General features: G+C 45.4%; 2 long non-coding RNA genes across 11 annotated transcripts in view; one reads left to right on the top strand and one right to left on the bottom strand.

Moving 5' to 3' along the window:
• Positions 1-776, top strand: part of LOC117808086 — a 10,149-nt gene extending 9,373 nt beyond the window's left edge. Inside the window, exon 11 of the long non-coding RNA XR_004630142.1 lies at positions 759-776. This is a non-coding gene — a long non-coding RNA (uncharacterized LOC117808086). The remainder of the gene's footprint in view (positions 1-758) is intronic.
• Positions 777-1,038: 262 nt separating this feature from the next.
• LOC117808085 lies at positions 1,039-11,423 on the bottom strand. Of its 10 annotated transcripts, XR_004630132.1 has the most exons (12): positions 11,207-11,419; positions 11,059-11,118; positions 10,650-10,953; positions 10,134-10,255; positions 9,740-9,941; positions 7,804-9,614; positions 6,879-7,379; positions 3,896-3,995; positions 2,325-3,631; positions 1,779-1,900; positions 1,402-1,600; positions 1,039-1,276 (listed from the first exon to the last, which is right to left on the bottom strand). It is a non-coding gene; the product is annotated as an uncharacterized LOC117808085 (long non-coding RNA). The 10 variants fall into 10 exon arrangements; XR_004630128.1 differs by having other exon boundaries at positions 10,650-11,118; positions 11,207-11,420; XR_004630129.1 differs by having other exon boundaries at positions 2,325-2,628; positions 2,734-3,631; positions 10,650-11,419.
• Positions 11,424-13,688: the final 2,265 nt, after the last annotated feature.

The raw sequence follows: 13,688 nt of genomic DNA, 5'->3' as shown, positions 1-13,688 counted from the left end.
AACACAGCATACTTTCCAATGCTTTTCACTTCTCCTATTTCTTAAAAACACTCCTCAAAATTTTGGGTTTGAACCTTCAACTTCTGGACTGCCAGTTAGTCCTCTAAACCCCTACGCCACAAAGACACACATGTGGTCTTCAGCTCTGGGTGCATGTCTCTTTGTTCTTTGGCTCTTTGAACTTTAAAATTCACTGAAGCACAGATAAGGACCGAACCTTCAACCTCTGAACTGCCAGTCCTTCCTCTAATCCCCTGCACCACAAAGAAACACATGCAGAGTTCAGCTCTGGGTGGATCTATCTTCATTCTACCGCTATCTGACTTTAAAAGTCACAAGCCTGAAATAAGGATCGAACCTTCAACCTCTCGATTGCCAGTCCATCCTCTACACCGCTGCGCCACAGAGACACACAGCATACATGTTTCCAAATGCTTTAAGCTTCTCCTTTTGGAAAACACTCTTCAAAATTCAGTGAGCCTCAATGAGGATTGAACCCTCAACCTCCAGACTCTGACTCTGTCCTCTATCCACTGCGCCACAGAGACACACCAATACATGATGCTTCTTTAACATTTCTATTTCCCCCTCACACACTGGCCTTTAAAAACTCTTCAACAAGGACTGAACAGGGGGAAGATTTGGACCATCAGAGGATCGAACCCACGACCTCCAGACTTCAACTGTGTCCTCTAATACACTGCGCCACAGAGACACACCTGTAGATTATGTGTTTAACATTTCTATTTCTCCTTTAGATGACAACTTCTAAAAACTCTTCAACAAGGACTGAACAGGAGGAATGATTTGGACCATCAGGGGTTCGAACACACAACCTCCAGACTTCGAGTCGGGTCTTTTGCTCCTGCGCCACAGAGACAGACTGCCATTCAGGTTTCCAAAACCTCCTCAGTCCTGCATGTTGTCTCTGGACCTTAAAGAGAACTACAAACATGGAGACATGTGTTGGTAAGGAAGTTATTCACAGATTCACCAAATATGGTCTTATTTTCTGACTAAGGAAACCATGAGTCATCATTGTCACATTGAATGTTTATTGTCTTGAGTCATGTTTAAAGGAACAATGTTGGGATTGGAAGGTTGCAGTCACGTGAGGTGTCGTCCATTTTCCTCTCCACTTTGCTTGTCCTTTGTCACCATGGAAACTCTTCTTCTTTCTACCTACGTTCAGTCCTTCATTCAACACACCCGGTCCTCCCGGTTCCTCCATGGTGGAATCAAGACCCACAGCCTTCTTGAACCTCTGCTGCAGCTGCTGCATGGCCTCAGGGAGAGAAGAGCAGACGCAGGAGGAAGATTCAGCCTCTTCAGTCTTTGGGTTTTTATTTGTGAACATGCATTGTGTTCTAAAACAAGTTTGAAGTGAGGTTTAAGTTATACCAAATGATTTCAATGTGACGCCCGTGTCTCCCGTCCTGAGACATAATGCTCACGGAGCAGAGGGAAGGAGGAGGAGAAGAGGGAAAGAAGAGCCCAGCCAAGAGGCCCCGAGGCCGCCGCCCTTTCTGGACACCCCAACCTCCGGGTCACCGAGCACCTCGGGTCAGCCGGTCCCCCTCAGTGAAATGTCCCTTTAAAGCTAATGGTGAAACAATTAAAACACACAGGTTGAATTACAGGAGCTGAATCAACAACACAAACATTCATCCAATGACTTTGAGGGGAAACAGCGCCCTCTAGTGGTGAGCTGTCAACTACAACAACAACAACATTACAGCAGCTGTATTAGTAATTAGACTTGAAAACTTTAAACTCACCTCAGTTTAGTTTTAGTTCAGGTGGACACTCTCCTGGTAGTTGCAGCACTTTATTTTGCCACCAGGAAGCCACTTCATCACAGACACGTGCTCCTCCCATCAGCTGTTCTTCAGGTCTGCAGCTTCAAAGACACACAAAAACACACACAAACTTAATAAAGAGTCATTCTGACAAACCTGGGGACACACTGTTTCATGCAGACAAGTGCTGAAAATAATCCCAATACAGCTCAACACCTAAACTGAGGTGAGGGCTCGGGGTCAAGGTCTTTTAAAAATGGCGTCGGACATAGTGGTGAGCTGTCAACTACAGCAACAACATTACAGCACGTGCATGGACAGAGTCATTAAGACTTTAAAACTTTAAACTCAACAACAAACACACTTTGTCACTCTTTCTAAGGCTCTGCAGAAACAGCATGTCCCCACAGTAGCATTAGCATGCGCCTTAGCCTTCACAACAAGTCCCCACGTGTGTTAGCGTTAGCATTAGCCTTAGATAGCAGCTCAGCGTCCGCGTGCTTCGTGTCTCAGTCTCAAACTCACCTTCGTCTCGTGTCCCCCTTACACGCTCCGGGTCCGGGTCTTTAGTTTCCAGCATGTTCTCCTTCTTCTGTGTGTTTTCTCCGTCTGTTCGTCGTTCTGCAGAGTCCCTTTGTGGTCCGGAGGAAGCGTGTCCGTGCGTCAGTCAGTCAGCAGCAGCAGCGTGGAGGAACCGGAACCGGAAGCTACTGTGAGGCACGTCACCTGAACACGTCCCAAGCACCTGAACGTCACCTGAACGTCACGTCCTGAGTGTGTGGCGCTCCCATGTGGCCAATGCAGTGAATTACATGTCTGTTTAGAAATACTTAGAAAAGCATTAAAAGAATATTCTGAGGATTCTGACTTCACAACCACACCTCAAAAAAACATCAATTATCCAATTAAGAGTGTCTTTGACTTTAATACTCACTGAGTCACTGATAAGGATCAAACCTGCAACCTCTAGACTGCCAGTCTGTCCTCTAAACCCCTACGCCACAAAGACACACATGTGGACTTCAGATGTGGGCGCATGTCTCCTTGTTCTTTGGCTCTTTGAACTTTAAAATTCCCTAAAGCACCGATAAGGATCGAACCATCAACCTTTTGGCTGCCAGTCCTTCCTCTACACCCCTACGCCACAAAGGCACACGTGCAGAGCTCAGCTCTGGGTGGATCTATCTTCATTCTGCTGCTCTCTGACTTTAAAAGTCACAAGACCGAAATAAGGATCGAACCTTCAACCTCTGAACTGCAAGTCCATCCTCTACACCACTACACCACAAAGACACACAGCATACATGTTTCCAAATGCTTTAAGGTTCTCTTTTTGGAAAACACTCCTCAAAACTAAGTAACCCCCCCAATGAGGACCAAACCCTCAACCTCCAGACTCTGACTCTGTCCTCTATCCACTGCGCCACAGAGACACACCAATACATGATGCTTCCTTAACATTTCTACTTCCCCTTCACACACTGGCCTTTAAAAACTCTTCAACAAGGACTGAACAGGGGGAAGATTTGGACCATCAGAGGATCGAACCCACGACCTCCAGACTTCAACTGTGTCCTCTAATCCACTGCGCCACAGGGACACACCTGTAGATTATGTGTGTTTAACATTTCTATTTCTCCTTTAGATGACAACTTATAAAAACTCTTCAACAAGCACTGAACAGGAGGAATGATTTGGACCATCAGGGGTTCGAACACACAACCTCCAGACTTCGAGTCGGGTCTTTTGCTCCTGCGCCACAGAGACAGACTGCCATGCAGGTTTCCAAAACCTCCTCACTCCTGCATGTTGTCTCTGGACCTTAAAGAGAACTACAAACATGGAGACATGTGTTGGTAAGGAAGTTATTCACAGATTCAACAAATATGGTCTTATTTCCTGACTAAGGAAACCATGAGTCATCATTGTCACATTGAATGTTTATTGTGTTGAGTCATGTTTAAAGGAACAGTGTTGGGATTGGAAGGTTGCAGTCACAGGAGGTGTCGGCCATTTTCCTTTCCACTTTGCTTGTCCTTTGTCACCATGGAAACTCTTCTTCTTTCTACCTACGTTCAGTCCTTCATTCAACACACCCGGTCCTCCCGTCAGCAACTCCTTCAGCCTGAGTCTCCTCTGTTGTTCATCCATGGTGGAATCAAGACCCACAGCCTTCTTGAACCTCTGCTGCAGCTGCTGCATGGCCTCAGGGAGAGAAGAGCAGACGCAGGAGGAAGATTCAGCCTCTTCAGTCTTTGGGTTTTTATTTGTGAACATGCATTGTGTTCTAAAACAAGTTTGTAGTGAGGTTTAAGTTATACCAAATGATTTCAATGTGACGCCTGTGTCTCCCGTCCTGAGACGTAATGCTCACGGAGCAGAGGGAAGGAGGAGGAGAAGAGGGAAAGAAGAGCCCAGCCAAGAGGCCCCGAGGCCGCCGCCCTTTCTGGACACCCCAACCTCCGGGTCACCGAGCACCTCGGGTCAGCCGGTCCCCCTCAGTGAAATGTCACTTTAAAGCTAATGGTGAAACAATTAAAACACACAGGTTGAATTACAGGAGCTGAATCAACAACACAAACATTCATCCAATGACTTTGAGGGGAAACAGCGCCCTCTAGTGGTGAGCTGTCAACAACAACAACAACAACATTACAGCAGCTGTATGAACAGAGTAATTAGACTTGAAAACTTTAAACTCACCTCAGTTTAGTTTTAGTTCAGGTGGACACTCTCCTGGTAGTTGCAGCACTTTATTTTGCCACCAGGAAGCCACTTCATCACAGACACGTGCTCCTCCCATCAGCTGTTCTTCAGGTCTGCAGCTTCAAAAGACACAAAAACACACACACACTTAATAAAGAGTCATTCTGACACAGCTGGGGACATACTGTTTCATGCAGACAAGTGCTGATAAATAATCCCAATACAGATCAACACCTAAACTGAGGTGAGGGCTCGGGTCAAGGTCTTTTAAAAATGGCGTCGGACATAGTGGTGAGCTGTCAACTACAGCAACAACATTACAGCACGTGCATGGACAGAGTCATTAAGACTTTAAAACTTTAAACTCAACAACAAACACACTTTGTCACTCTTTCTAAGGCTCTGCAGAAACAACAAGTCCCCACAGTAGCATTAGCATGCGCCTTAGCCTTCACAACAAGTCCCCTAGTGTGTTAGTGTTAGTGTTAGCGTTAGCATTAGCTGTCAGCTCAGCGTCCGCGTGCTTCGTGTCTCAGTCTCAAACTCACCTTCGTCTCGTGTCCCCCTTACACGCTCCGGGTCCGGGTCTTTAGTTTCCAGCATGTTCTCCTTCTTCTGTGTGTTTTCTCCGTTTGTTCGTCGTTCTGCAGACTCCCTTTGTGGTCCGGAGGAAGCGTGTCCGTGCGTCAGTCAGCAGCAGCAGCAGCGTGGAGGAACCGGAACCGGAAGCTACTGTGAGGCACGTCACCTGAACACGGCCCAAGCACCCGAACGTCACCTGAACGTCACGTCCCGAGTGTGTGGCGCTCCCATGTGGCCAATGCAGTGAATTACATGTCTGTTTAGAAATACTTAGAAAAGCATTAAAATAATATTCTGTGGATTCTGACTTCACAACCACACCTCAAAAAAACATCAATTATCCAATTAAGAGTGTCTTTGACTTTAATACTCACTGAGTCACTGATAAGGATCAAACCTGCAACCTCTAGACTGCCAGTACATCCTCTACACCCCTGCACCACAGAGAAACACAACATGCAGGTTTCCAAATGCTTTTCACTTCTCCTATTTCTTAAAAACACTCTTCAAAATTCACTAAACCTGAGATGGGATTTGACTCTTTGAACTTTAAAATTCACTGAAGCACCGATAAGGATCGAACCATCAACCTTTCGGCTGCCAGTCCTTCCTCTACACCCCTACGCCACAAAGGCACACGTGCAGAGCTCAGCTCTGGGTGGATCTATCTTCATTCTGCTGCTCTCTGACTTTAAAAGTCACAAGCCTGAAATAAGGATCGAACCTTCAACCTCTGAACTGCAAGTCCATCCTCTACACCACTACACCACAAAGACACACAGCATACATGTTTCCAAATGCTTTAAGGTTCTCTTTTTGGAAAACACTCCTCAAAACTTAGTGAGCCCCTCAATGAGGACCGAACCCTCAACCTCCAGACTCTGACTCTGTCCTCTATCCACTGCGCCACAGAGACACACCAATACATGATGCTTCTTTAACATTTCTACTTCCCCCTCACACACTGGCCTTTAAAAACTCTTCAACAAGGACTGAACAGGGGGAAGATTTGGACCATCAGAGGGTCGAACCCACGACCTCCAGACTTCAACTCTGTCCTCTAATCCACTGCGCCACAGAGACACACCTGTAGATTATGTGTGTTTAACATTTCTATTTCTCCTTTAGATGACAACTTCTAAAAACTCTTCAACAAGGACTGAACAGGAGGAATGATTTGGACCATCAGGGGTTCGAACACACAACCTCCAGACTTCAAGTGGGGTCTTTTGCTCCTGCGCCACAGAGACAGACTGCCATGCAGGTTTCCAAAACCTCCTCACTCCTGCATGTTGTCTCTGGACCTTAAAGAGAACTACAAACATGGAGACATGTGTTGGTAAGGAAGTTATTCACAGATTCACCAAATATGGTCTTATTTTCTGACTAAGGAAACCATGAGTCATCATTGTCACATTGAATGTTTATTGTGTTGAGTCATGTTTAAAGGAACAATGTTGGGATTGGAAGGTTGCAGTCACGTGAGGTGTCGGCCATTTTCCTCTCCACTTTGCTTGTCCTTTGTCACCATGGAAACTCTTCTTCTTTCTACCTACGTTCAGTCCTTCATTCAACACACCCGGTCCTCCCGTCAGCAACTCCTTCAGCCTGGTTCCTCCATGGTGGAATCAAGACCCACAGCCTTCTTGAACCTCTGCTGCAGCTGCTGCATGGCCTCAGGGAGAGAAGAGCAGACGCAGGAGGAAGATTCAGCCTCTTCAGTCTTTGGGTTTTTATTGGTGAACATGCATTGTGTTCTAAAACAAGTTTGAAGTGAGGTTTAAGTTATACCAAATGATTTCAATGTGACGCCCGTGTCTCCCGTCCTGAGACGTAATGCTCACGGAGCACAGGGAAGGAGGAGGAGAAGAGGGAAAGAAGAGCCCAGCCAAGAGGCCCCGAGGCCGCCGCCCTTTCTGGACACCCCAACCTCCGGGTCATAGAGCACCTCGGGTCAGCCGGTCCCCCTCAGTGAAATGTCCCTTTAAAGCGAATGGTGAAACAATTAAAACACACAGGTTGAATTACAGGAGCTGAATCAACAACACATACATTCATCCAATGACTTTGAGGGGAAACAGCGCCCTCTAGTGGTGAGCTGTCAGCAACAACAACAACATTACAGCAGCTGTATGAACAGAGTAATTAGACTTGAAAACTTTAAACTCACCTCAGTTTAGTTTTAGTTCAGGTGGACACTCTCCTGGTAGTTGCAGCACTTTATTTTGCCACCAGGAAGCCACTTCATCACAGACACGTGCTCCTCCCATCAGCTGTTCTTCAGGTCTGCAGCTTCAAAAGACACAAAAACACACACACACTTAATAAAGAGTCATTCTGACACAGCTGGGGACATACTGTTTCATGCAGACAAGTGCTGATCAATAATCCCAATACAGATCAACACCTAAACTGAGGTGAGGGCTCGGGGTCAAGGTCTTTTAAAAATGGCGTCGGACATAGTGGTGAGCTGTCAACTACAGCAACAACATTACAGCACGTGCATGGACAGAGTCATTAAGACTTTAAAACTTTAAACTCAACAACAAACACACTTTGTCACTCTTTCTAAGGCTCTGCAGAAACAACAAGTCCCCACAGTAGCATTAGCATGCGCCTTAGCCTTCAGAACAAGTCCCCTAGTGTGTTGGCGTTAGCATTAGCATTAGCTGTCAGCTCAGCGTCCGCGTGCTTCGTGTCTCAGTCTCAAACTCACCTTCGTCTCGTGTCCCCCTTGCACGCTCCGGGTCCGGGTCTTTAGTTTCCAGCATGTTCTCCTTCTTCTGTGTGTTTTCTCCGTTTGTTCGTCGTTCTGCAGACTCCCGTTGTGGTCCGGAGGAAGCGTGTCCGTGCGTCAGTCAGTCAGCAGCAGCGTGGAGGAACCGGAACCGGAAGCTACTGTGAGGCACGTCACCTGAACACGTCCCAAGCACCTGAACGTCACCTGAACGTCACGTCCTGAGTGTGTGGCGCTCCCATGTGGCCAATGCAGTGAATTACATGTCTGTTTAGAAATACTTAGAAAAGCATTAAAAGAATATTCTGAGGATTCTGACTTCACAACCACACCTCAAAAAAACATCAATTATCCAATTAAGAGTGTCTTTGACTTTAATACTCACTGAGTCACTGATAAGGATCAAACCTGCAACCTCTAGACTGCCAGTACATCCTCTACACCCCTGCACCACAGAGAAACACAACATGCAGGTTTCCAAATGCTTTTCACTTCTCCTATTTCTTAAAAACACTCTTCAAAATTCACTAAACCTGAGACGGGGTTCGAACCTTCAACCTCTCGGCTGCCAGTACGTCCTCTACACTCCTGCGCCACAAAGACACACATGTGGACTTCAGATGTGGGTGCATGTCTCCTTGTTCTTTGGCTCTTTGAACTTTAAAATTCACTGAAGCACCGATAAGGATCGAACCATCAACCTTTCGGCTGCCAGTCCTTCCTCTACACCCCTACGCCACAAAGGCACACGTGCAGAGCTCAGCTCTGGGTGGATCTATCTTCATTCTGCTGCTCTCTGACTTTAAAAGTCACAAGCCTGAAATAAGGATCGAACCTTCAACCTCTGAACTGCAAGTCCATCCTCTACACCACTACACCACAAAGACACACAGCATACATGCTTCCAAATGCTTTAAGGCTCTATTTTCTGAAAACACTCCTCAAAACTAAGTGAGCCCCTCAATGAGGACCGAACCCTCAACCTCCAGACTCTGACTCTGTCCTCTATCCACTGCGCCACAGAGACACACCAATACATGATGCTTCTTTAACATTTCTATTTCCCCCTTACACACTGGCCTTTAAAAACTCTTCAACAAGGACTGAACAGGGGGAAGATTTGGACCATCAGAGGATCGAACCCACGACCTCCAGACTTCAACTGTGTCCTCTAATCCACTGCGCCACAGAGACACACCTGTAGACGATGTGTGTTTAACATTTCTATTTCTCCTTTAGATGACAACTTCTAAAAACTCTTCAACAAGGACTGAACAGGAGGAATGATTTGGACCAACAGAGGATCGAACCCATGACCTCCAGACATCAAGTCCGGTGTTTTGCTCCTGCGCCACAGAGACAGACCTCTGTGCAGGTTTCCAAAACCTCCTCAATCCTGCATGTTGTCTCTGGACCTTAAAGAGAACTACAAACATGGAGACATGTGTTGGTAAGGAAGTTATTCACAGATTCACCAAATATGGTCTTATTTCCTGACTAAGGAAACCATGAGTCATCATTGTCACATTGAATGTTTATTGTCTTGAGTCATGTTTAAAGGAACAATGTTGGGATTGGAAGGTTGCAGTCACGTGAGGTGTCGGCCATTTTCCTCTCCACTTTGCTTGTCCTTTGTCACCATGGAAACTCTTCTTCTTTCTACCTACGTTCAGTCCTTCATTCAACACACCCGGTCCTCCCGTCAGCAACTCCTTCAGCCTGAGTCTCCTCTGTTGTTCGTCCATGGTGGAATCAAGACCCACAGCCTTCTTGAACCTCTGCTGCAGCTGCTGCATGGCCTCAGGGAGAGAAGAGCAGACGCAGGAGGAAGATTCAGCCTCTTCAGTCTTTGGGTTTTTATTTGTGAACATGCATTGTGTTCTAAAACAAGTTTGTAGTGAGGTTTAAGTTATACCAAATGATTTCAATGTGACGCCCGTGTCTCCCGTCCTGAGACGTAATGCTCACGGAGCAGAGGGAAGGAGGAGGAGGAGAAGAGGGAAAGAAGAGCCCAGCCAAGAGGCCCTGAGGCCGCCGCCCTTTCTGGACACCCCAACCTCCGGGTCACCGAGCACCTCGGGTCAGCCGGTCCCCCTCAGTGAAATGTCCCTTTAAAGCTAATGGTGAAACAATTAAAACACACAGGTTGAATTACAGGAGCTGAATCAACAACACAAACATTCATCCAATGACTTTGAGGGGAAACAGCGCCCTCTAGTGGTGAGCTGTCAACTACAACAACAACAACAACAACAACATTACAGCAGCTGTATGAACAGAGTAATTACACTTGAAAACTTTAAACTCACCTCAGTTTAGTTTTAGTTCAGGTGGACACTCTCCTGGTAGTTGCAGCACTTTATTTTGCCACCAGGAAGCCACTTCATCACAGACACGTGCTCCTCCCATCAGCTGTTCTTCAGGTCTGCAGCTTCAAAGCCACAAAAACACACACACACTTAATAAAGAGTGACTCTGACACAGCTGGGGACATACTGTTTCATGCAGACAAGTGCTTTTAAATAATCCCAATACAGCTCAACACCTAAACTGAGGTGAGTGTTCGGGGTCAAGGTCTTGGTGAGCTGTCAACTACAGCAACAACATTACAGCACGTGCATGGACAGAGTCATTAAGACTGTAACACTTTAAACTCAACAACAAACACACTTTGTCACTCTTTCTAAGGCTCTGCAGAAACAACAAGTCCCCACAGTAGCATTAGCATGCGCCTTAGCCTTCACAACAAGTCCCTTAGTGTGTTAGCGTTAGCATTAGCTGTCAGCTCAGCGTCCGCGTGCTTCGTGTCTCAGCCTCAAACTCACCTTCGTCTCGTGTCCCCCTTGCACGCTCCGGGTCCGGGTCTTTAGTTTCCAGCATGTTCTCCTTCTTCTGTGTGTTTTCTCCGTCTGTTCGTCGTTCTGCAGACTCCCGTTGTGGTCCGGAGGAAGCGTGTCCGTGCGTCAGTCAGTCAGCAGCAGCAGCGTGGAGGAACCGGAACCGGAAGCTACTGTGAGGCACGTCACCTGAACACGTCCCAAGCACCTGAACGTCACCTGAACGTCACGTCCTGAGTGTGTGGCGCTCCCATGTGGCCAATGCAGTGAATTACATGTCTGTTTAGAAATACTTAGAAAAGCATTAAAAGAATATTCTGAGGATTCTGACTTCACAACCACACCTCAAAAAAACATCAATTATCCAATTAAGAGTGTCTTTGACTTTAATACTCACTGAGTCACTGATAAGGATCAAACCTGCAACCTCTAGACTGCCAGTACATCCTCTACACCCCTGCACCACAGAGAAACACAACATGCAGGTTTCCAAATGCTTTTCACTTCTCCTATTTCTTAAAAACACTCTTCAAAATTCACTAAACCTGAGACGGGGTTCGAACCTTCAACCTCTCGGCTGCCAGTACGTCCTCTACACTCCTGCACCACAAAGACACACATGTGGACTTCAGATGTGGGTGCATGTCTCCTTGTTCTTTGGCTCTTTGAACTTTAAAATTCCCTAAAGCACCGATAAGGATCGAATCATCAACCTTTTGGCTGCCAGTCCTTCCTCTACACCCCTACGCCACAAAGGCACACGTGCAGAGCTCAGCTCTGGGTGGATCTATCTTCATTCTGCTGCTCTCTGACTTCAAAAGTCACAAGCCTGAAATACGGATCGAACCTTCAACCTCTGAACTGCAAGTCCATCCTCTACACCACTACACCACAAAGACGCACAGCATACATGTTTCCAAATGCTTTAAGGTTCTCTTTTTGGAAAACACTCCTCAAAACTAAGTAACCCCCCCAATGAGGACCGAACCCTCACCCTCCAGACTCTGTCCTCTATCCACTGCGCCACAGAGACACACCAATACATGATGCTTCTTTAACATTTCTACTTCCCCCTTACACACTGGCCTTTAAAAACTCTTCAACAGGGACTGAACAGGGGGAAGATTTGGACCATCAGAGGATCAGAGGGTTCCATTTGTCTTGATTTTTACCAACAATAACCTCCCCATTACATCAATGATGATATCTAACAGACTCTGTATGTTGGGTGTGTTGGTTCCATGTGAGCTTTGTCTGCATCTTGTGGAGAAAAGGTGGCATTACAAGTCAATCGCACTCATATGTGAGAGTTTTTTAGAGTCTCCTGTGAGACATTTCCAATCCGTTCAGCAAAGTCATCAATATCCCGTTTCTGTTGATCTGTGTAACTTTTTCTACAACCATGTGTGGAGTTTATCCGCTAAGCTCACACTCAGCCAACAGTTACTTTGATATACTGACACACTGCCTGCAACCACTTCCCCTGGAGTCGCGACATTTGTCACCTGCTGTCTAGAACTGAGGAGTCGTTTCGATCAAAACCAGAACTCCACAACATTTATCACCCAGTAGTGTAACAGGAAGTATTTAAATGTGTGATGGTGGTACTGGATGGTGCGGTTCAATAACTGTAGTATCAGTGGAAAGGAGCGGGATGTTTTTTTAAACTGTGTTGGCAAAGGTTTAAAATTGAGTCCAGGTTTTATGATGGGCAAAATGTAAGACCCAGGCTCTTAAGAGAGGTCAATTTACAATAACTCAAATTAACAGACCTAAATATAAGACCCAGGCCTTTAAAAGAGGTCAATTTATCATGACTCAAATTAACAGCCCCAAATATAAGACCCAGGCCTTTAAAAGAGGTCAATTTAACATTAATATAAGACCCAGGCCTTTAAAAGAGACCAATTTAACTTACATATGAGACCCAGGGCTTTAAAAGAGGCCAAATTAACTTACATATGAGACCCAGGCCTTTATAAGAGGTCAAATTAACTTACATATGAGACCCAGGCCTTTATAAGAGGTCAAATTAACATAAATATAAGACCCAGGCCTTTAAAAGAGGCCAATTTAACTTACATATGAGACCCAGGCCTTTAAAAGAGGCCAATTTAACTTACATATGAGACCCAGGCCTTTAAAAGAGGCCAATTTAACTTACATATGAGACCCAGGCCTTTAAAAGAGGTCAAATTAACTTACATATGAGACCCAGGGCTTTAAAAGAGGCCAATTTAACTTACATATGAGACCCAGGCCTTTATAAGAGGTCAAATTAACTTACATATGAGACCCAGGCCTTTAAAAGAGGCCAATTTAACTTACATATGAGCCCCAGGCATTTAAAAGAGGTCAAATTAACTTACATATGAGACCCAGGCCATTAAAAGAGGCCAATTTAACTTACGTATGAGACCCAGGCCTTTATAAGAGGTCAAATTAACTTACATATGAGACCCAGGCCTTTAAAAGAGTCCAATTTAACTTACATATGAGACCCAGGCCATTAAAAGAGGTCAATTTAACTTACATATAAGACCCAGGCCTTTAAAGAGGTCAAATTAACTTACATATGAGACCCAGGCCTTTAAAAGAGGTCAAATTAACTTACATATGAGACCCAGGCCTTTATAAGAGGTCAATTTAACATAACTCTAAGACACAGGCCTTTATAAGAGGTCAATTTAACATAACTCTAAGACCCAGGCCTTTAAAAGAGGTCAATTTAACATAAATATAAGACCCAGGCCTTTAAAAGAGGACAAGTTTAACATAAATATAAGACCCAGGCCTTTAAAAGAGGTCAATTTAACATTAATATAAGACCCAGGCCTTTTAAAAGAGGTCAATTTAATATAACTCTAAGACCCAGGCCTTTATAAGAGGTCAATTTAACATAACTCTAAGACCCAGGCCTTTAAAAGAGGTCAATTTAACATAAATATAAGACCCAGGCCTTTAAAAGAGGACAAGTTTAACATAAATATAAGACCCAGGCCTTTAAAAGAGGTCAATTTAACATAA

Source organism: Notolabrus celidotus, chromosome 24 (assembly GCF_009762535.1).
Source record: "Notolabrus celidotus isolate fNotCel1 chromosome 24, fNotCel1.pri, whole genome shotgun sequence".
In the NCBI taxonomy this organism is placed as follows: Eukaryota; Metazoa; Chordata; class Actinopteri; order Labriformes; family Labridae; genus Notolabrus; species Notolabrus celidotus.
This window is presented reverse-complemented; position numbering and strand designations above follow the sequence as displayed.